Source organism: Cupressus sempervirens, chromosome 10, assembly GCF_028749045.1.
Source record: "Cupressus sempervirens isolate cs-2001-9-10 chromosome 10, ASM2874904v1, whole genome shotgun sequence".
NCBI lineage: Eukaryota > Viridiplantae > Streptophyta > Pinopsida > Cupressales > Cupressaceae > Cupressus > Cupressus sempervirens.
In genome coordinates, this window is record NC_143127.1 from 778,326,810 (window position 1) to 778,350,156 (window position 23,347).

Consider the following 23,347-nt stretch of genomic DNA (forward strand, 5'->3'; position numbering starts at 1 on the left):
AGTGGTATAGTTTGAGTTTGATTTAGATTATTATTTTGGTTGAGATTCAAATAGAATTATAGTTGATGTTGTATGGAGAATTATAAGTATAATTTAATAAGGTTTAAGGTTAAATGTTGTTTAGTTTTTAATTAGGTTTCATACTAGAGTTCTATTCCTTTATTCTTAGCCTTAAAAGTTTATGTACTTTTGAGTTCATGACGACAAGATTAAGGCTAAATATGTTTTATTATTAAGGTTAAGGCTGAGTTATGTTGATGAATAGAGTAACTTTTGATGCATTGTAAGGATTAATATTCCACCATGTTAAGAGTAGGGATTAGTGATTAATGTGATTGGTATTTAATTAGGATTAGTATTAGGATTCAATTGATGTTATGGTTAAAATTCAAGGTTACCATTAGCTTAAGGCCTTATATTCAATTTTGATCAGGGTCATGGTTCATTTTTTACTACTTTTAGTGTTAGGATATAATTTGGTTTAGGATTATGGGTTGATTTGATTTATTTTTCTATTTGGTTTAGCTATATGGTTCTATTTAGTTTAAATTTTTTGATAATAGAGGAGTTGTTATATATGTTTTAGTTTCAAGTTTAGGTTTATTTAAGTTGATAAATATGGTTCAATAGCTTAGTGTTTATTTAGTTTTCAAATTTGGGTTTTGTTGATTAGTAGATGTGCTTTTGTTTACAAATATTAAATTGACTCTATCACCCTATTTTTTGTTACAAATAATTATTCAATGATTTGGTAAATATGCGATAATCACTCCCCTTTGAATTTTACTAAAAGGTCCAACTGCCTTCACAAGAACTTTAATAAATTATTTTCAAATTAATATAGAAATTTAATTTAAGTGAAAATCACTTAAGGTCTCTTACATGATTTCTAGATGAAGAGTGTAATATTAGAAATCAAGGAGATTGATCACAAATCTAGAAAATCAAAGTTCTTCATTATCTATGATTCCAAAGAATAAAATTCTTTTAAAGTATTGAACTACCCACCTTACAATGGCATGCCTCCTCACTCTGAATTGGAACAACACGTGACATAAAATGAAATATTCTCATAGAAACATACATTTGATGAATCCAAATATATAAATTTGAACCACTTCTATCTATTAATTTTATCAATCAATGTTTGTAGACAAGATATTCTAATTTAGAGATATTCAGAGAAATATGAGAATCATTTCATTTAGAAACATAAAATCAAAACCATTTCTTTTCTAGCACCTAGTTTTTCTAAACCCCTTTTTGTTTTTAGCTAAGCTAATATATAAACAGTCTAAATAACCAACTTTTCTTGATAAACTGACCTCCTAGTTCACAAATCAGTTTTCAAACTTTTGATACAATGGACAAGGTACCATTATAATAGGTAAAGTAAAATAAAGACTCTACAAATAAATATCAAGATTGATAAAATTGATGAGAGAAATGATGATTCATTGTATCTATCCATCTTCATCATCATCCTCGAAAAACTTCTTTGGAATATTTATATTAGGTCTCTACCTAATCATCTCCTTGAATTGAATGGTCCAACTCATCAATCTTATCTTCAACACACTTTCCATCTCTACAGAAATCAATTGAGTCAACTAGGAAAAATGATTTCCTTGAATTTACTCTCATGCTGTCACCTAACAATATCTAAATTTTGACACTGGGTCATCACTAAAGTACTCACTTGTTGTAAACATTTTCGCTCGACATCAATTAACTTTTACGATCGATATTAATTCTCAATCAACACTAGATTTACTTGGAACTAACTGTAGCTCAGTTTACACTAGCATCACTTGACATTGCTTAGCCTTTTACTCTATTGTTCGAGATGGGTTAGATTTCTTGGCATAAAAAATCACTTCTCTTTACACAAGTCTATCTAGCTAAATGTCCATTGTAACTCCTTTTTCATAACTCAACCTTTCCTCTAGGTGCTATTGTTATGAGTGATTTCTCAAATCCTCTCCATCAATCAAATAGATATGACATTTAGATTCAGTAGCAATATGTCTTATCAAGAGATTTAACATCTATGAAAAAACAATAATTGTTTGAATTGTAAGTTTACAATATATGCATGCTTTCCACTACTCAAAAAAATCAAGCTTAGTTTCATACAAAGCCTTCATCTCATTAAAATCAATAAATTCAACCTTCATCTTGGTCAACAAAGATATTTTTCTACTCAATGCATCTACAAATCAATTTGTGACTTCTGTCTTATGCTTGATCACAAATGTGAAATTCTCCAAATAATCAACCCACTTGATATGCCTCTAATTTAATTTATGATGACTTTCCAAATATTGTAAAGTCTTATGATCGGTATACAAAAAAAAACTCCTTGGTTACTAAATAATGTCCCCACTGCTTTAAATATTGAACAAGGTATGTGCATGATCATGGTGTGCCAAAAAGTGGCGATCTAAAAAAATATTTAGTTTTGAAATATCTCAAACTATTTCAAAATCTATTCTAACTTTTTTCACACCCACCCTAATACTAAATGAAAAAACATCCTATAAATGTGCTTTTGGCCTATTTTTCTGTGATTTTTACTTCAAGCATATATCTAACGACTTTTTTTTCACCAAAATTTGATGAAATAAAAATGCTTTCTTAAGAATGTTTTTATCTTTCAATAAATGTAAGGTTTGTCAAGTTATGAGTTTAGTAAATAATTATTACTTATTTTCTAATGGAGTTATGTAGAAAAGTCTTGACAAACACACTACTTCACAAAAACTATAACTTTCAAATGGTGCAACATTTTTTAAATCCAAAAGATGCATCACATTCTATGTTTCTTCTACTATAAGGGAAAAAAATGAAAAATTGAATTTTACAGAGTTTTCAATTAGTTAAGGTTGTCATACATGAGTTTTTTATTCTAAAAATACTAAAGACAAAAATTAATTATTAATTATTAATTAAGAACAAAAATACCCAAAAATATGAGTCAAATCCAAGCACGAGTCTACTACTTATATCTAGAATATTATTAAAAAATATTATCATTCGATTTTGATTAAGGTGGTCAGAAATACGTCTACTTCATATTTTTGTTTTGAAATTTTTGTAATATTGCATTAATATTCAAAATTTTGACCAATCAAATTTTAATTTTTTGAGATAAGTCCTAGTAATTTAGAAACTAGATTCAATTTTCTAGAGATTCTTTTCTAGGAGTACCTTTGGTGGAATTTTTGATTGAGCTCCATGCGAGTTGAGCGATTCAACTATGGCGGGAACAAGCTTGAAGCTAGGTACTTTCCATTCGACTCCCTTCACAACCATTTTAGAGCCCCTCTTCACCTTGCTACTGTTGGTGCTCGCAGATGCCATTGCTGCTCTATGCGTGAATGATTTCATAAAATAAATTCTTCACTCAAAAATCACTTCAAATCACTTGAACTCACTTGCGTGCTCTTAGAAATCTCTTTGCTCTGTATATTCTAAATTCATGGTAAAAAATGAGATCAAATTCTGCCTTTTTGATGAAAATTTTGTCATTAATGCTTAGGTACGAAGGTAGCTGAGATGACTTAGGGTTTTTTAGATAGTCATTAACTTACTCGATAAACCTTAAAACTCGGTGAACAAACAAAACCTTTTATATTCTTGACCAAGCTCAATTAAGTCTGAGACCAACCTTGCTAAGTAGATGCATCACAGTGAACTATGTCTTGTATCTGAAATACTAATTTGTTATTTGCACTCCTTCATTCTAGAACTGCTTAGGATATAGCTTGAAGATGTAGTCCTTGATCCTCCTTGATGAGTCTAATTAGAAATGGCGGAGTCACCCATTTCTTGAGTGACATTGCCATCATTTGAACTTTCTGGTTCAGTAGATTTAGGAATCCACTGTTGTCTCATATGTTTTTGAATTTTGTCAGCTCTAGCTTTCTTTTCATCTTCAACTCTTCCTATGTTCATGAAATTCTTGGATATATGACCAAGTTTGATACATGTATAGCATCTTATGGTAGTATCTTTCTTCCTTAGGTGATGCCTTGTGTAGTTTACTCCAATGAGTCCATATTCTCCACAATAGTGACATCTGCACCAAGTATTGTAGTCCCAACGAAATAATGTTTTGACAATACGTTCTACTGAATTTAATGATTTAGATCTGCACTTAGATGCGTTGTGACCTTGTTTCTTGCATTTGTGACATTTGCCTTCAAATTTTGGTTTCTCTTTGCATTCATTGGCTTTGTTACCATGTTGATTGCAATTGTAGCATTTACCATTGAATTTTCCTTTACCATTGCTCCAACATCTGTTAGATGTGTAATCTATCTTGCCATAGTGATTTCAAGTGGGTCTTTGATTCCTTTGGGTACCTTGTTTGTAAGATTCACCTTCTTCATTGTATCCAAGGCTTGCTTTACCTTTTTGTCTATGAAGATTCTGCTCATTTTGCTGATTCAATTGATCCACATCTATTTGAGATTTTAACATCCTTTCATTGACTTGCTTTTCAATATTTAAGTCATTTTCCAAACTTTCATTGATTTGTCTTTCAGATCTTAGATCACTTTGTAAGCTTGCATTGATTTGTCTTTCAGTGATTAAATCATTTCTCAAATTTTCATTCTCAGATCTTAAATTCACAATTTCTTCATCTGCATTAGATAGTTGACCTATAAGATTTTCATGCTGAAGGGATTGATTATTTCTTACCTATAAGTCTTCATTTTCCTTGTTTCTCTATTCCAAAACTTCACATAGCTTGATGGATTGGATTTCTTGTTCTCTTTTAAGCTTTCTTACTTCTTCTTGCAAAGAACCATTCTTTGCAAGGAGTTCCTTGATTGCTTCATTAGCTTCATTTGAGCTACTTGATGGTAAAAGGTCTTCAATCTTTTCTTCAACATACTGATGATCATTCATTTGTCTTGCAAGTTCCTTTCTTCTTTTTAGAGATTGAGAAAGATGCTCCTTTGCTTTTTTGAGTTGAGCCATGGCTATTTCCAGATCTAGCTTTTAATTCTCAATTGATTTGTCAAGTCTGAATATCTCCATTGTCCTGATCTTTGCTCCAGCTGTCAAATTTTATTCAGAGAACCACAATGCTCTGATACCAATTGTTGGAAATAATCAAGACTAACAAGGTTACTGAGAGGGGAGGGGTGAATCAGTAACTCTAAAACTTCAAGTCAATTCATTATAATAACATATTCCCCATCCATCCATCTAATCTACTGTATGCATAAAAAGATAAACATTCATAACACATGAACACACTAATTTGATGACCTAGAAACCTTCCAATTAGAAAGTAAAACTGGGGTGGGGATGATGCCCACAAAACTTCAATACTGTAGTATAAATTTGGCTTGTTAAGGCTTACAATGATCACTTCTGGTGATCTGCCCTGTTAGGAGCAAGTAGGATTGCTAGATCCACCTTGATAGAGGATTTACAAACATACAATAAAGTATGTACTCTATTAGGAGATTTACAAAAGACTGTTAAGTCTACCCTATTAAAGGATTTACAAACTAATTCACCTATTAGGATGAAGCAGTGGATTTCGTTACAATTGATTGCTGATAAGATCCTTTATGCATTGATCACCTGATGTGATAGATATAACTTTTCTGCATCTATGTTGACCTTGTTGTATTCCTCTATTCTTCCATTGATTCTCTTTTATTCTTCTCAAAATATAACAATTCAAAGATACAAATCATTTTTTCACCTTTTAAAAATGATATAATACATTACATATATACCATTCTAATATTTACACTGGTAAGGTCGGCCAAACAAAAGTGAATCAAAACATTATTGAGTTGGCCAGATAGTAGAAAACTCGGTATTCTCAAGTTGATTTGATGACCTTCTGACACTCGGCATCCACTACAATACACTACATCGTCATGAACTTGGTAGGAGTAGAGGCACGGTCCATACTAATCACTCTAAGTAGGTTGGAACTCGATAACCATTGGTGACTTGGTGAATATTATGTCACTCGGTAAAAACTAAATCCATTGATAACCTTCTTCACTTGATAAACATTGATTCCTTCATTTACCTTGTTCACTCGGTAAACACTAAGTCCTTTGTTTACCTTGATCACTTGGTAAACACTAAGTCCTTTGTTTACCTTGATCACTCGATAAACACTAAGTCCTTGGTTTACCTTGATCACTCAGTAAACACTAAGTCCTTCATTTACCTTGATCACTCGGTAAACACTAAGTCCTTCATTTACCTTGATCACTTGGTAAACACTGCGAAGCTCGATGAACATTAACTTCTTGGAGAACATTGTTCTGCTCAGTAACCATTATGAACTTGGTAAACACTGCTGAACTACCCATATGCTTAGTTTCCAAGGGAATGCTCGGTATAAACTGTAGACTGAGTGATGAGCTTGTTAAGCATTTAGAATCGAATAAGTGTTTGGACTAATGAAAAATATACCTTAATTCCAATAGATAACTTATATTTCTTAGGTAGAATAAATTTATCTAGATCATATCTTTGAACAAGATTAATTTTTAGAAAGAAATACTCAAATTCAATTGTTTTGATTAGTCATCTTGAAAGGTGACATAGCTTTGTACTTTTACCTAGGCCTAGTAGACATAAATGTGACTATAGCATTTTTTGTTTCCTCATTAACTTCCTCATAATTTCCTCCCATGAGGAGAATGAATCTCTTCTTATTCCTCAATAAAGGTGCTACACCTTTTAGAATAACTATTATTTCTTCTTTGTTATTTATAGAACATAACTTTTTCACCATATTAATTCTTATTTTCTTATCTTCCTCTACAACTCTTCTTTTTCTATTTAGCAATCTATTGTGCAAATCTTCAGGTATTTGACCTTTTATACTATCAAATCTTTAATCTTTTAGGATTGTATTCCTAACTACAACATTTTCTAGCTGTCTTCTATCCATATTATTATACAAATCATAGTACTAATTCAATTGTGCAAAATTATTGTCATTAATGATTTGCATGTTATGATTCTCTACCTTTAACTTCCATTCTTTCATCCTACTAAATTCTTTGCTTCTTGATCTAATGGCTCAACTAGTCTGTCATCTGTTTCTTCTTCAAATTTAGAAGAACTAATCTACAAGGTTCTTCCCTTCTTGCATGGACCACTTGTAGTCTACTTTAGACTCTTTTTAGCGGGGCTTTTGGTCCTTTCAAGCCTTGTATACTTCCATGTAGTTGTCAACTCTTTAGTCCTTACTAGATTCATTGAAGGTTTTTGTCGCACAACTATTGCATAAGGCTTTGTAGGTGCTTGTGCACTTGTCTATGCAACTGTGACCTATTTAGTAGGTCCTTCCACTATAATGTGTGTAGGGGTCAATAGCTTAGATTGACCACTGCCATTCATTTCCATAGCTATCCCTTTCACCTCATCAAATTCATTTCTTATCATTCTTGATTATTTAAAAATAGAATCAATCACCTTATCCACCTTTTTCTTGGAGTCCTTAATAATATAACTTGTCTTAACTTCTCTCATCTTCTCAATGTATGTGCCCCATTTAAGACATTTAGAATCAACTTCAGATTGTAAGATTATCTTTGCATAACCTTTAATCAATTCCTCACTCATTTCATAACCCATAGGTTCAATGAACTTAACTCGAGGGATTACTACCTCCATACATGTGAATTCTTTTTCAACCATGAAACATAATTCATCCTTATACTTCACTACTAGCATAGGAGGTATCCTATACCTTTGCTTCATTTCATCTCGGAAAGACTTCATTATTTTGTCAATATCACTATCTCTGACTGTATCAGGTTTGGTTTTGTATGCTCAAGTGATAATATGCATTGTGCATTCATTCTCATTTCGATTTGTGATACTAGGATACTTCTTAGTAGCATAGAAAAATATATGTTTGAATAGGGATTCAATCCTAAAGACTGCACTCCTTGATTTCTTGATTCTAGATATGTTATCAAACAATTGTGTTTCGATAATGTCACACATATTAACCTCTTCACCTCTTATTGCCAATTAAGCTACATAAAGAAATCCTACAGGGATTAAATCTATCCTAGACCCATGATTGTACTTATATCCAAAAATCTTACAAATTAATCTCACTCCATCATCTTGAATGGTGTTGACTTTCATATTTCTGCCATTAAAATATGTATTGGGATTTGTCTCAACTAGCTTGTGCACATTATCTATGTTCACTGGATTGCATCCATTATTGCTCAAACTTGTGACCATGTGAATTAGGTCATTACCAATACATATGATAGATTCTCCCAACCATAGAAAATCATCATGTACTCTGCTCGGAATTATCCTTGTCCATTCATTATTTTCAAAATCCATGTATAACATATGGTTAACTAGGTTAAGTCATTCTAGGTATCTATGTTCAGGTTTTAATGAAAAATCTTTGCTGCACATTTTCTTCAATTCCTTATGAATTTCTATGTCACCCATGCTTTAAATTTTGCAATGAATATATCCTCAACATGAAGTAAATTTTTTGGAACTTGTAAAAATGCCCCAATTGGGTCATCAAGCAAAGAATCAAATGGTTGTTTCTTGAAATTGCATCTAGGTATATTGCTTACATTATAAAATTCTTGTTTTTCCATTTCTAAAAATATGTTCAACAATTTTAGAAAATACCTTCAAGTTGCATAATAGGGCTTCACTAAATTCATGTATCTAAAAATTTCTTTAGTACTCCAAGTCATACTCCAATCTTGCACTTAAGACTTTGCACAAGCAAATGATGTTTTGCAAATCAATTTATGTCCTTTAAATCTTTTTCAAATTGTACTTTGCATTGAATGCATATCTTCCACTAGCCCAAATACTATCTCTGTATAATAGAGAGATTATACTTCTCACATAACTTTACATAGACCATATTAAGCTATGTGCACTTCACTGAAGAGTTCTTTGAGTGTTTAATGTGTATTGCTAATTGTGCAACTTCCAGTATACTAAATCTTTTTTCCCACAACTGGATATTTTTAATTACTTTACCATATGCATATGAAAGTAAACTAATAATACTAAACAATATAAATAACCATACATAAAGAGAGATCATAACACCATATTTTTTTAACGAGGGAAACACTGGCCAAGGAAAAACCCCAATAAGGATCAAACCCACTAGATGATTCACTATACAAAGGATTTGGTTAAGGATATTGACCACGTTAGGAGACTAGGCCTTGTTAGAAGTCTCAACCTTGTTAGGAGTTTCTTCAACCCTATTAGGAGTTGGTGGATCATATACAAATGTGTGCAAGAAGAATCCATTGTCTTAACATGCAAATATACAATTGATTTCTTCAAGAGAATAGATATACATAAAAAATTGTATCACTTGCTTTACTTCACAAATCTTCTAATTGCAAGTTCTTCATAAAATCCTTGGTAGACTATAGACAATCTTCCTTTTAGTTCACATTTTCATTCACATATAATATATATCACATATATATCACACATATCATACTTTGCATACTTGCTTTCACTTGCTCATTCCCATACTCACGAAATTACACTTTATCTTCACAAATGAAGGTCTTTCCTTAAATCAAACATATTAATAAATTCTTCCTTAGTTAGCTCACAAATCATTTTTAGAGTCGACTCATCAAGAATTAATAATCAAAACAATTATTGAAGTCGATTAACTTATTCTGCTAACATGCTCTGTTCTAGACTATGAAATCACTACATCATTGTTTCCGTCATAACTTGATCTCAATAGCTTATACAAACATGAACACTAGTATGCATCATTAGAATTTTGTCATGCATCTCTAGTTTACTGTGTAAGAGAATATTCCAAATGAATATTCCACTACTGACAAGTCTTGACATACTACTATAACACAATCTAATACTTAGACAATTTTCCTTCACAAACAAATATGATTGAATTGCAAAATAAATATTGACATAAATGACAACCATATATCTCACCTTACTTGATTGATTGGACATATTGGAAACATCAGTAATGTCTATGATTTTTCTTCAACTGTCATCTTAACTCAGTGATCCCAATGCATCTAAATGTTGATTTGGATATTCTTGCTTGCTGACTAGAACTAGTATAAGATGTATTCTTTTGAATCATAGTTCCATTAATCTCCATTGAGAACTAGTTTGAATGTCAACACTTTTATGACTTTGACTTGAATTCTCTGGAGATTTCTTTATCCATTTGTACCTCATTTGACTTCTAATATTATTATCCTTTGCTTTCTTTTCATCTTCAACCTTACCTTGGTTGATATAGTTCTTCACTAGATGTCCTAGTTCTATGCATACAAAGCATCTCTTTTTAGGGTCTCTCTTCTACATGTAAGTTCTTTTGCAATTTTCTCCAATATGCCCATGCTCACCACAATAGTGAAATCTACACTATGTGTTATAATCCCAACCAAAGATAGCTTTGATAATTTGCTCTACTAGGTTCCATTTCTTGGTCTTGCATTCTAAAGATTTGTGTCCTTGTTTGTTGCAATTGAAACAGTTTCCTCAAAACTTGGTTTTCTTTATGCATTCACTAGCTCTATGTCCATGGTTGTTACAACTATAATATTTTTCACTAAATTTTTATTTACCATTGCTTCAACACTGGTTTGATGTATGCCATATTTTAATGCAATGATTACATGTAAGCCTTTTGTTCTTCTAAGCTCCTCGCTAAGATTATTCACCTTCATCTATATGGCTTAATTTTTCTTTTCCTTTGTGTCTAAACTTGAGTTTTATCATTTAATTGATTCATGCTTTCTTGATATTTCATCATCCTTTCATTGGTTTCCTTTCCATGCTGAGATCATTCTACAATCTTTCATTGTTTGTCCTTAAGTTGATAAGATCTTTATTTCCATAATTGAGTTGACTTATCAGATCTTCTTGTTGAAGAGATAGGTGTTGAATTTCATTATCCTTTTCTTCTATCCTTTTAGTTAGAAATATTTTCTCTTTTATTGATGTGTCTTTTTTCTCAATGTTTTCACACATTTTGATTGACTAAATTTCTTGCTCTCTTTTTAATTTTCTAACTTCTTCATGTAAAGTGAGATTTTTCTCTAGTAGATCTTTGATTGCTTCATCAACTTCATCTAAACTTCTATCTTGGAAAATGTATTCAACTCTTTCTTCTGTGTATAAATTTTCATTCATTTGTAATACTAGTTATTTCCTTCTTTGCAAAGATTTTGAGAGTTGCTCCTTAATTTTCTTGAATTGATCCAAGGCCAATTCTAGATCCAACTTTACATTTTCAATAGATTTCTCCAATCTATACACTTCCATTTCCTCTGATCTTTTCTCAAGCTACTAAAATTCTAAAGTGAGAACCAAATTCTCTAATAACAATTGTTGGAAATATAAGGTAGGCTAGGTGCCTGAGAGGGGGCATGAATGAGGAATGGATATGTCTTTTACTTAATTGACCAATTAATACTCTTTAAGCTAATCTAATCTAATTGCATGCATGAAATACCAAAAACAATAAAACATTCATAATACTTGACACAATATTTGGTAACCTAGAAACCTTCCAAATAGAAGGCAAAGTTGAGGTGGGGATGATACCCACAGGCTTTATGATTGTTGTATAAAGTTGCTTTGTTAAGGCTTACGATTGATAACTTCTAGTGATCTTCCCAATTAGGAGCAATAAGGACTATTAGGTCCACCTTGTGAAAGGATTTATACAATACAATGAATTATTCAATTTCTTATTATGTACTATTATAATTTATTCTCTACAAGGGAAAAGTTCAAGGTGTGCTCCCTTGCTATTGATTTCTTCTCTACAAGAGAGAAGTTCAAGGTGTGATCCCTTCCTAATGAATTCTTCTCTATGAGGGATACATTCAAGTTGCAATCCCTTGCTAATGAGTTCTCTAAGATGGAGAAGTTTGAGGTGCAATCCCTTGTTAATGGGTTCCTTTTTAGAGGGAGAAGTTCTTAGTGTGGTCCCTTGCTCCACCTTCTAAGAGTAGCTATGGTGGTTCCACACTCTAGGAGTAGCCATGTTGCAAGTCATGTAACTTCATGAATTAGTTTTATTTTATTTCACCCTTTAGGACTAGCCATGGTGAATATCATGTTGAGATGATAATTTTCTATTGAGAAAATATTTTATGAGATTTTGTCACTAATTTGTTGTTTTTTTTTTCCTATGTTTTTCATTATAGATAGAAAAGTATGAATATTCTCTCTCTTTCTAAGAGGGAGTGTTGATGTTTTATAATTGTGTAAGAGAATACCTACCTAGGATTCACATGTCCTGGTTTTCTTGAGATCCATTTGTTCTTCATTATATGAAGACATGTGTCCTAAAAGGATGCAAATGTTTAAAAATATGAAAATACATGCACACAAAAAATACATGTGTTTAGAAATATTAATTTGTATGCTTCATGTAAATAAGCATGTATTTCAAATTATAAAGGATCTCGTATTTGGAAACTAAAGAGACTTTTGATTATGATATGAAGAGCCTTTCAATTCATGATATATATGTTTTTTTTATGTAATAAGTGTATAATTCAATTAGAATTATTGTATTTGGAACTCTATTATTTCATAAAAGAGGTATATTTTTGTGTGCTTGGGTATTTCCCCTTTGAGTTGGAGAATTCTCTCAAGATAAGTTATTGTGTCTTAGTATGTTAGTGATCTTTATTTGAATGTTTATTATTGTTTATCTTTATCTATTGAAAAAACATTGACAAGTATGTGATGTACTTTTAACATGATAGCAAGTTCAAATAAAAGAAGAAACTTTGTGTTTCTTTCCATAAATTGCAAAATTGTCCAATTTGGAAGTGAAAAAAAAATATTTGGGAAGCTTTTTGGACCTTGAACATTGTAGTCATTTTTCTCTATGTATTTGAATGATTTATGCTGATCCATTTTACTGTCACTTTAAACAAAACAAAAAACAATGAAATTATAATTATCTAAAAAAAATTGACAAGAAAGGTATAATGTGTGCTATAGCAAAGATATCATTGATGAAGTGAGACTAATTTATTAATCATTGTATGCATTATCAAATTACACAAATAATTTGAGCACCACTCTACTTCAAGTTTTATCACAAAAGTGAGATTAATTTATTAATTACTACATGATTTTCAAATTACTTAAATAATTTCATCACCATTAGACTTCAAATTTTCTAAGATGCTTCTCTACTAGACTTAGGTTAGAGCAATTCTTTCACAAGATTCTTATCTTTTAATGAGGAATGTGTAGCTGTCCACAAATTTAAATTAGGACATATTACTAACTTAGTATTGTAAATACTCCTTGATTGTCCCTTTTACTTCTAGGAAAAGAGCTCAAATTCTAAAAATTATGTTTTGAAAAATAAAAATAAATCTTAACATTATTAGAAAGCATAAGGAAGTTGAATCAAGAAAGAAATGATCATATATGAAGTAAAAATGTAATGTGACTAATTTTAGTAGATTTGAGTATTACAAGACCACTATAATAAGACATTTCTACCCTTATTTCCCTCTTAAAGTTTCTCTTTCTAAAAGCTCTTTGGGCATACTCTACAAAGACTTGAATAGAACACAAGACAAGACTACCACAATATTAGCCTCGTGGTTGTCATCTTATTATATTTCACAATCTTATTCAATCATTTTGGGTAGTAGATTAGCATAATTTTTTCAATATTATACATTGTTTTTGTGTTCAACTAAACCTTTTTTCCCTCGTGAATTTTCTCTTTCAAAAAGCCCTTTCAGCATACTCTACAAAGCGCTAAATAGTCCACAAGAAAATACTACTACAATCAGATAATTTTAGACCTCTCTAGTTCACTGAATTAATCTATTACACTATTTCTAACATGTACTTGGAAAAGACTAGATTTGTTAGGATGGACTCTATGTTTTCATTCATTTTATGACAACAAGTTCGAGCAATGGAAAAAAATTATCATGATTGGAGCAAATTGCGATTTATTGCTATGAAAATTTAAAGAATATTAAGTTCTAAACAACAATCATTATCCTATTTGTACAACATTGCAAAGGTTTGCAAAGGATAATAGTAGTCGATCATCTTACAAAGCCTAGGTGGCTAACTATACAAGGTAGCAAGAGGATTTGGAGGCATATAATTTGTTTGCAAGATGAGACTACTTATTAAATTTACTGATCTTGATTGAAACATTGCTCTTCTTTAGGTTTCTTTAATAAGTGATATTGCTTTCCTTTCTAATTTGATAGATCATTCCTACAAAATCAACATGTGCTGCCTACAGTTGGCAGGAACTATGTTGTCTTACAACTCCTATTTTTATGGCTAATTTATTTTGTTATATAAGGAACCATCTTAAGTATGATGGTAGATGGCTAACTTTTTGTACTAACTACATTTCTTTTAGGATGTCATATGAGGTTTGTTAAAATATTTTGGAAGCAGCAATATTGGATTTCAACATACTACAAGCCCAACATCAAATTGAGCTCAAAATCGTATCCAAGTAAGTGATATGTTTACATATGAAAATTCACTTTGTCTTTATTAAAAATACTTTTTATAAAAAATAATTTCTTATGCCAATGTTAGATTGCTGGTAATATTAATTATATTGGAACATGTATGGTGTGATACAAATATGTAGATGGTGGAGTGAAGCAAGTGTAAACAAACTTGATTTTTTTCGACATCGACCTGTCGAATTTTACTTTGCATATTCATGCGGATTGCACGAATTTGAATTTTCTCGCACATGAATTGGATATGTCAAATTGGGTGTCATGATTACCATGGTTGATGACATTTTTGATAGTTATGGAACTATTGATGACCTCATACCTTTTAAGACAGCCTTGATCAAGTAATTCTAGCGGTTTACATTTATATTTCTATTTATGATTGCAATGCCTTGCAATGAATTATCAATATTATTTAAAATAATCATAATTTATTATTAACAAATGAATTACTTTACTCTTGAATTTTGTGTTCCTTAGCTTGGATATTTCTATGGTGGACGGTCTTCCCCAATCAAGTAATTCTAGCGGTTTACATTTATATTTCTATTTATGATTGTAATGCCTTGCAATGAATTATCAATATTATTTAAAATAATCATAATTTCTTATTAACAAATGAATTAATTTACTCTTGAATTTTGTGTTTGTGTTCCTTAGCTCGGATATGTCTATGGTGGATGGTCTTCCCCAATATATGCAAATTACTTGGTCGTTTTGCCATGAAATATACATGGAATTAGCTAATGAAGCAAAGAAAATCCATGGTCCACGTGCACGAAAGTGGATACAAGAACATGTATGTCACTAGTCAAATTCATCTATCAAACTGTGTGTCTATTTAAAATATGTATAAATCTTATATTTCACATTTCATGCTTTTTCTATTGCAGTGGACAAAGCTTATTGTGTTAGTGTGTCGAAATTCTGAATGGAATGCGAAAGACTATCTACCCACTTTGGATCAATTTTTAAAGAATGCGCTTAATGCTTCTTTGAAACCCGTGGTCACACTATTTCCAATGATTTCAATTGACATGGTTCTTCCTGATGATATTCTACAAAGGGTTAGTAAGTTTGAATATGATGTATCAATTGCTGTTCGACTAATCGATGATATCAAAAAATCTCAGGTATCTATCAACCAAACTTGCCTAAAACTATCTTCTTATTATCCATAAATTACATACTTTTAAATAAAAGATAGTTGGTATTATTTTCCTTAATGAGCATAGTTTCTAATTGTTGAGAAACATGTGTCTCAACCTTGCAATCCTTTCTTGGAAAATTCCATAATTTTTTTGTGGAAGTTTTCCACTTGTTTATGCATTGGAAAATGGTTAGTGAGTTGTTAAAATGAGTCTTGTCCATAGTAGAATATAAGTAGGTCATTTTTAGAGCCTTGATGACTCATTTTGTGACTTTAATGGGGGTCTAGACTAAGAGACAAAATTGTGGACGGGATTACTATTTTTAACTTGGTTGTTTTTCCATATTGGAAATGTAAATGTCAAAAATGGGTAACATGTGGCATGGTAGTTTTGCTCATGGTTTTGTAAAACCATAAGTGGTTTCCAGGTTGTAAAATCACTAAAAAAGGAGGGCTTGGGGAGGTGTTTGTGTAATTGAGTTTAGTTTGCAAGACTGGTGCTAGAAGGAGTCTCTCTGAGTTCAAGTTGTGGTGATGTGCTCCTATAAGAACTTGCATTGCAAGTGTATTGTAATCATCTTGGTTTGATAATACATTGTGCAAGTTTTAGAGGGTGGGGTTTTTATCCCAGAAGGGTTTCCCCATGGTAATCACTATGTTGTGTGTTCTTTGTTATTTTGATTATGTTATTATGCATTTCTTAAGATCTTTGCAATAGTTACTTTGATTTGCATAATCGTCCTCTCAAAGATTAGTGTAGGAAGCAATTCCATGCACCTTTGCTTCCTTTCAAGTGGTATCAAAGCCTGGCCAGTTTTGGTTCTATTTGTTGGGTAAAGGGTTTTTTTAAGCTAATCAAGGTTTGAGTGGGAGCTTGTGTAGAGCATTTCATTTTTTTGTTGCAGGATTAAAAGATGAAAAGCATGTTGGGGAGAATTGATGTTGAAAAGTTTTCTGGCACAAATTTTGAGATGTGGAAACTGAAGATGAAAGATTTGTTGACTGATTGGGATCTATGGGATGCGATTGATGAGAACAAGCTGAGGCCCACATATCCGATATTAGCTACACAATATGATGTGAATGATAGAAAAGCTAAAGGTCTCATTAGATTGTGTCTTGCAGACTTGATTCTGATTAATGTCCATGAAGAACTTACCACGAAGAAGCTTTGGAAAAATCTTAGTGAGATCTATCAAGTGAAATCACTTGTGACTAAGATTTTCTTGAGGAAGAAGTTGTATTCCTTGAAAATGGAAGAAGGTGGACAAATTTCTAAGCATCTAGAAAGGTTTAATATGTTGGTGACTCAGTTGACCCTAGTAGGGGTGCCAATGGGTGAATAAAAAAGGTGTCAAATCTTGCTATGTTCATTGCCATACTCATGGGATAGTCTTGTGATGGCTATAGGGAGCACTTCAGTTGTCTTGAATATGGAGGACGTAGTTGATTCTCTACTTTTTGAGGAGATGAGAAGGAAGGTCTCTCTGAATGCCAAAGCAAATTTGAGTGTTCATGAAAAACCAAAAGAAAGAGGCAAGAATGAAAAGCAGCATGGCCATTCTAAGTCCAAAAATAAGGGGAGATCCAAATCCCCTAGTAAGTCAAAGGCAATTTGTTGGAATTGTGGCAAACATGGACACTTCCAAAAGGACTACAAAGAGGAGAAGAAAAAGAAGAAGAAAAAGAAGCAAGATTCTGATTTTGAGTCCAAGAAGGAAGATGGAGATGCTTTCATTGCAGCCTTGGCCACTCATACAGGTGAAAATGCATGGTTAATAGATTCAGGTGCATCTTTCCACATGACTCCTAATAGGAACTAGTTTAGTAAGTATGAAAATTTTGATGGTAGTAAGGTGTATTTGGGTGATAATTCAATACTTGATATTGTTTTTCATGGAAGTATTCGTGCAAAATTTTCTAATGGTAGAATTAGAAGATTTGATGGTGTCTTAGATATCCCTGGACTAGCAAGGAATTTATTATCTGTTAGTAAGCTAATAGATGCGGGTGTGCATGTACAATTTTCTGAAGCAGGTGTAAAAATGGTGATAGGCACTATGGTAATAGGAAGAGGAAGTAGATTGGGTACATTGTACCAACTTGATGCATGCACAGTCAAGTGCAATAGTACTTCTGATAAGATTGTGAAAAAGACTACTCAATTGGAGAAGGAGAGAGTTTCTCTTTCAACAGATGGTCATGATTTTTGGGTACCCAAGGGTGCTCTGTCTACTAAATCAAAGTTGCCTGCAAAAAAGACTATGTTATGGCACCAGAGACTTGGCCGCATAGGTGAGAAGGGCCTACGGACCTTGAAAAATAAGAACCTTGTTGATGGGTTGAATGATTGCAATCTTGAGTTTGATTTTTGTGAGCATTGTATCAATGGTAAACAAAACCATATTCATTTTTACTCGAGTTGTCATAAGTCTTCATGTATTTTGGATCTAATTCATTCAGATATATTTGGTCCAGTTGATGTTCCTTCTATTGGTAGATCAGTTTATTATGTTTCTTTAATTGATGATTTTAGTAGAAGAACATGGGTTTATTTCCTTAGGAGTAAAGCTGAAGTTTTCAGTTGTTTCAAAGAGTTTAAAGCAATGGTTGAATTGTAGACTGGAAAGAAAATAAAATGCTTGAGAACTGATAATGGTGGTGAATTTTGCTCTAATATTTTTGACACATTTTGTAAATATTGTTGTATTAAAAGAGAGAAGACAACTCCATATTCTCCATAGCAGAATGGAGTTGCAGAAAGAATGAACAGGACCTTGATGGAGAAGGTTAGGAGTATGCTGAGTGGTGCTAGACTAGAACAAAAGTTCTGGGCTGAAGTTGTAGCCACTACCTGCTACCTGATAAATAGGTCTCCTACATTAGCTCTTGTTGATAGGACGTCAATAGAAGCGTGGTCGGGCCACAAGCCTTCACTTAGACATCTGAGATTGTTTGGTTGTGAGACATATGCTCATGTGCCAAACAAGAAGTGAACAAAATTGGACAACAAAGTTGTCAAATGTATCTTCATCAGATATAGTTATGGTGTGAAAGGATACAAGCTTTGGGATCCTATTGCACAAAAGGTATTTTATTCGAGAAGTGTTATTTTAAGAGAAACTAAGACTTCTTCTATTACAGTGCAGCTTGAACAAATTAAAGAAAAGAAAGATGTGATTCAACTTCCTGCTATACCTGAGAAAGTTTAATCAAGGCCCTTAGAAAGACAAGATGTTGAAGAGAGCTCTACGAGTTCTAAATCATCAGAGGAAGAGGGAGAACCTAATCATGAACCTAAACCTCCTAAACCTGAACCAGATCTTGTTCAAAGATCTACTAGACAAAGGAAACCACCTGAAAGGTATGAGTATTCTCCTGATGATTGGAGGTGCATATTTGCATTGAATGCTAACATTGATGAACTGAGATCTGAAGAAGAGGCTCTTGGTATGAATGATTCAGAGTCCTGGAAAATAGCCATGGATGAAGAAATGGCAACTCTTAAGAGGAATCGAACGTGGGACCTTGTACCATTGCCTGAAGGACGAAAGCTTGTTGGTTGTAAATGGGTGTTCAAAAGGAAGATGGGTTCAGATGGAACTTTTGAGAAGTATAAAGCACATTTGGTTGCAAAAGATTACTCTCATGTTGAGGGAGTAGATTATGGTGAGATTTTTTCTCTAATAGCCAAAATGACATGCATTAGATTTTTGCTTTCTATTGCAGCAGCTTATGACCTAGAGATCGAGCAAATGGATGTGAAAACTGCTTTCCTTCATGGAGATTTGGAGAAAGAAATTTACATGTCACAGCTAGAGCACTATTTCGTGAAAGGTAAAAATCATTTGGTCTGTAAATTGAAGAAATCCTTGTATGGTTTAAAATAGATTCCTAGGATGTGGTACCATAAGTTTGATACATATGTGTTGAGTTTGGGATTTGTGCGATCTAAATCTAATCATTGTATATATTTCAAATTTGATGACAATGGTTTCTCGGTTATTGCCTTGTATGTTGATGATATGTTGTTTATTGGCAAAGGAAAAGGTTTGACTGTAGAGTTAAAATCTCAACTCTCAATAAAGTTTGAAATGAAAGATCTTGGTGCAGCTAGGCACATTCTGGGAATGGAGATTATAAGAGATAGACGAAACAGAAAGCTTTGGCTAGGCCAAAGTAAGTATGTTGGTACTATTTTGAAAAGATTCAATATGCAGGATTCAAGACCATTGAGTGTTCCGATTACTATGGGAAAAAAGCTTTCTAGCTCATAGTGTCCTACATCCCCATTGGAGATGGAAGACATGAGTCGAGTACCATATTAGAGTGTTGTTGGAAGTTTGACATATGCTATGGTGTGTACAAGACTAGACATTGCCCAAGTAGTGGGAGTACTTTCCCGTTATATATCTAATCCAGGAAGAGCACATTGGGATGCAGTAAAAAGATTTTTTAGATACTTGTGGGGTACCTCAGAGTACTCAATATAATTTCATCGAATAGGAAGTGAGCATTCCTTGGATATTCGAGGCTATGTGGATTCAAACTAGGTTGGTGATGTTGATAGAAGAAGATCCACGAGTGCATATGTGTTTACATTATTTGGTGGTGTAATCAGTTGGATGAGTAAGCGATAGGCTGTGGTTGCTTTGTCTACTATTGGGGCAGAGTATATGGTAGCTACTCATGCTTGCAAAGAAGCCATCTAGCTAAAGAGATTGTGTTTAGATATAGAGTTCAAATAGGGTGTAGTGACAAATTATAGATATAGCCAGAGTGCAATCTGCCTAGCGAAGAACCCAACTATTCATGTGAGGACCAAGCACATTGATGTACAATATCATTTTATGAGAGATATGGCCGAGGATGGCAAGGTGAAGCTGGAAAAGGTAGAGACTTTGATGAATGTTGCTAATGCATTAACTAAGCCCGTGAGCACAAAGAAATTCAGATGGTGTTTAGATTCTATGGGCCTCTCAGCCCCTAGCAATTAAGTCTATGATATTTCGGATCCCCTGACTCTTGCAAGGTGTTCGACAAGTGGGAGAATGTTGAGAAACATGTGTCTCAACCTTGCAATCCTTTCTTAGAAAATTCCAAAAATTGTTTGTGGAAGTTTTCCACTTGTTTATGCATTGGAAAATGGTTAGTGAGTGTTTTAAATGAGTCTTGTCCATAGTAGAATATAGGTAGGTCATTTTTAGGGCCTTGATGACTCATTTTGTGACTTTTATGGGGGTCTAGACTAAAAGACAAAATTGTGGAGAGGATTACTATTTTTAACCTGGTTGTTTTTCCATATTGGAAATGTAAATGTCAAAAATGGGTAACATTTGGCATGGTAGTTTTGCTCATGGTTTTGTAAAACCATAAGTGGTTTCCATGTTGTAAAATCACTATAAAAGGAGGGCTTGGGGAGGTGTTTGTGTAATTGGGTTTAGTTTGCAAGATTGGTGCTAGAAGGAGTCTCTCTAATTTCAACTTGTGGTGATGCACTCCTATAATAACTTGCATTGCAAGTGTATTGTAATCATCTTTGTTTGATAATACATTGTGCGAGTTTTAGAGGGTGGGGTTTTTCTCGTGGAAGGGTTTCCCCATGATAATCACTCTTTTGTGTGTTCTTTGTTATTTTGATTATGTTATTATGAATTTCTTGAGATTTTTGCAATAGTCACTTTGATTTGCATAATCGTCCTGTCAAAGATTAGCGTAGGAAGCAATTCCACACACCTTTGCTTCCTTTCACTAATATCTCTTGAAGGAAGATAAAGATCGAGGACAAAATGTTTCTTGGCTAGATTGTTATGTAGTAGATAACCTTGGAACTACAATGGAGCAAGCTTTAGATAATGCAAACGTTACCGTTCAGCTACACATGGAAGAATTAACTAAATATTTCTTGTGTTATGAGAAAGATATACCAAAATGTTGTAAAAGAGTGTATTTTGATTGTATGAATAGATGGGTAGGTTTTTTGTGGAGGGATATTGATGGATTTTCACATCCATCCAAGGGTAAGGATGACATAATAAAAATACTGATCAATCCTATAGCTCATATCCTTGATAAAGTGTCTAAGTAAAAAGAAAATAAGGGCTGCTATATGCATTTTTATTTTTGAGATCCTAATAAGTTGACAAATAGAAATATTTTTGAAAGTTTAAAATAAGCTAGGAGAATCCTCAAATATATAAAGTCAAAACAAATTCAGCATATATTGATGCACCCAATATTTAGATGCTTCTGTTTTCACCTATAGAAATGCATGCATAAAAGATAAATTTATATCAGCTAGATATTTTCTAAATTAATGAATGTTTTCTCATAGTTTCTAAATTGTATCAATAATATTTTGATATATTTAAAAGAGTTTCATGTATACTCTAAAAAGAAATATGTTGTTTAATTTGATTAATTATAATTGTACTTGATGTAAATGAATGAAATGATCATTTTGGAAATATAAAGACAACATACTTTTCAAGAAAAATATAACACACTCTAGTAGTCAAATATGTGCTGAAACTTCTAATAAAAAAATTAATAGTTACCAAAATTTATTTTAGATTCCTTATATTGAAGAATATATAATGGAAAATGGAATAAAGTAAAATAAAAGAACAAGCACAAAATAATATAATGATAGTACAAAACCACAAATAGATCCTTAGGGCACTATAAAAAATGATTTTTTGTTATGGTAAATTATAGGGAAGTTGATGTAGAGTAAATATTGTGAATGAATTCCTTTTTGCGTATTTAGATTACTTTTTGAGAGGTTTTCTATTATTGTTTTGAAGAATGTATATTATGGAGAATGGCTACTTTTTCATGAATCTCAAGATCAATTTGGAGAGATTAGTTGTTGATGCATGTGTTTGGTCAATGTACTTGTACTTGTTAGAAGTTCAATCGATATGCAACTTTATTTATAAGTGTGAATGGTGGAGCCAATTACTACTCTTTTTCAAATAAATGAAATATTTGGTGCACGTCACAAGAAAAAAATACATAATCAGAATATCTCTAAGATTCTAAATTGGTCCTATTGCAGTTAGTATGTAGCTTTTGTTATAGTAAAACCACTACTACGTAGGTTGATCTTCAATATTTTCTATAGCAATTTTCTAATCAAATTTATGAAATTATCATTTTATTTATAAGTAGGAGATATTTTCTATAGTAATTGAAATTGTGATATTGCTATTAGGATTTAACTTTATAGTTTTTGAGTCAAATTCATTGACCCATATTTTGTGACTAGTGGTTTAAAAAAAACCATCTTTCATGAGAATAAATGGAAAACTTAGTACTCATTGGATCTATGTGATGCTCACAGAGGTGAAGCAAGAGAATTTTGAGGAGGTCACCCATCCTACTACTACTCTAGCTCAAGCGGGCTTAACTACGAAGTGACCTCTAGGGATGTGTGAGTGCTTCACGTCTACGAGCATCACCTAGATCCAATGAGTGCTAAGTGTTCCATTCATTTCCATATAAGATGGTTTTGTGTAAAATAGTACTCCTAAAATCCAAAAATCTAGAGTTCTAAAAACATGAAGAGAAAAACAAACTTCCAAAAAAGGGCACGTTTAACCTTAAAAGTTGTTGCAGTCACACTTCCAAACAATCACCATGCTTA

At 32.5% G+C, this 23,347-nt stretch overlaps 1 pseudogene; it reads left to right on the forward strand.

Annotated features, from left to right (window-relative positions):
• Positions 1-21,787, forward strand: part of LOC149536183 (sesquiterpene synthase Cad-like) — a 96,694-nt pseudogene extending 74,907 nt beyond the window's left edge.
• Positions 21,788-23,347: the final 1,560 nt, after the last annotated feature.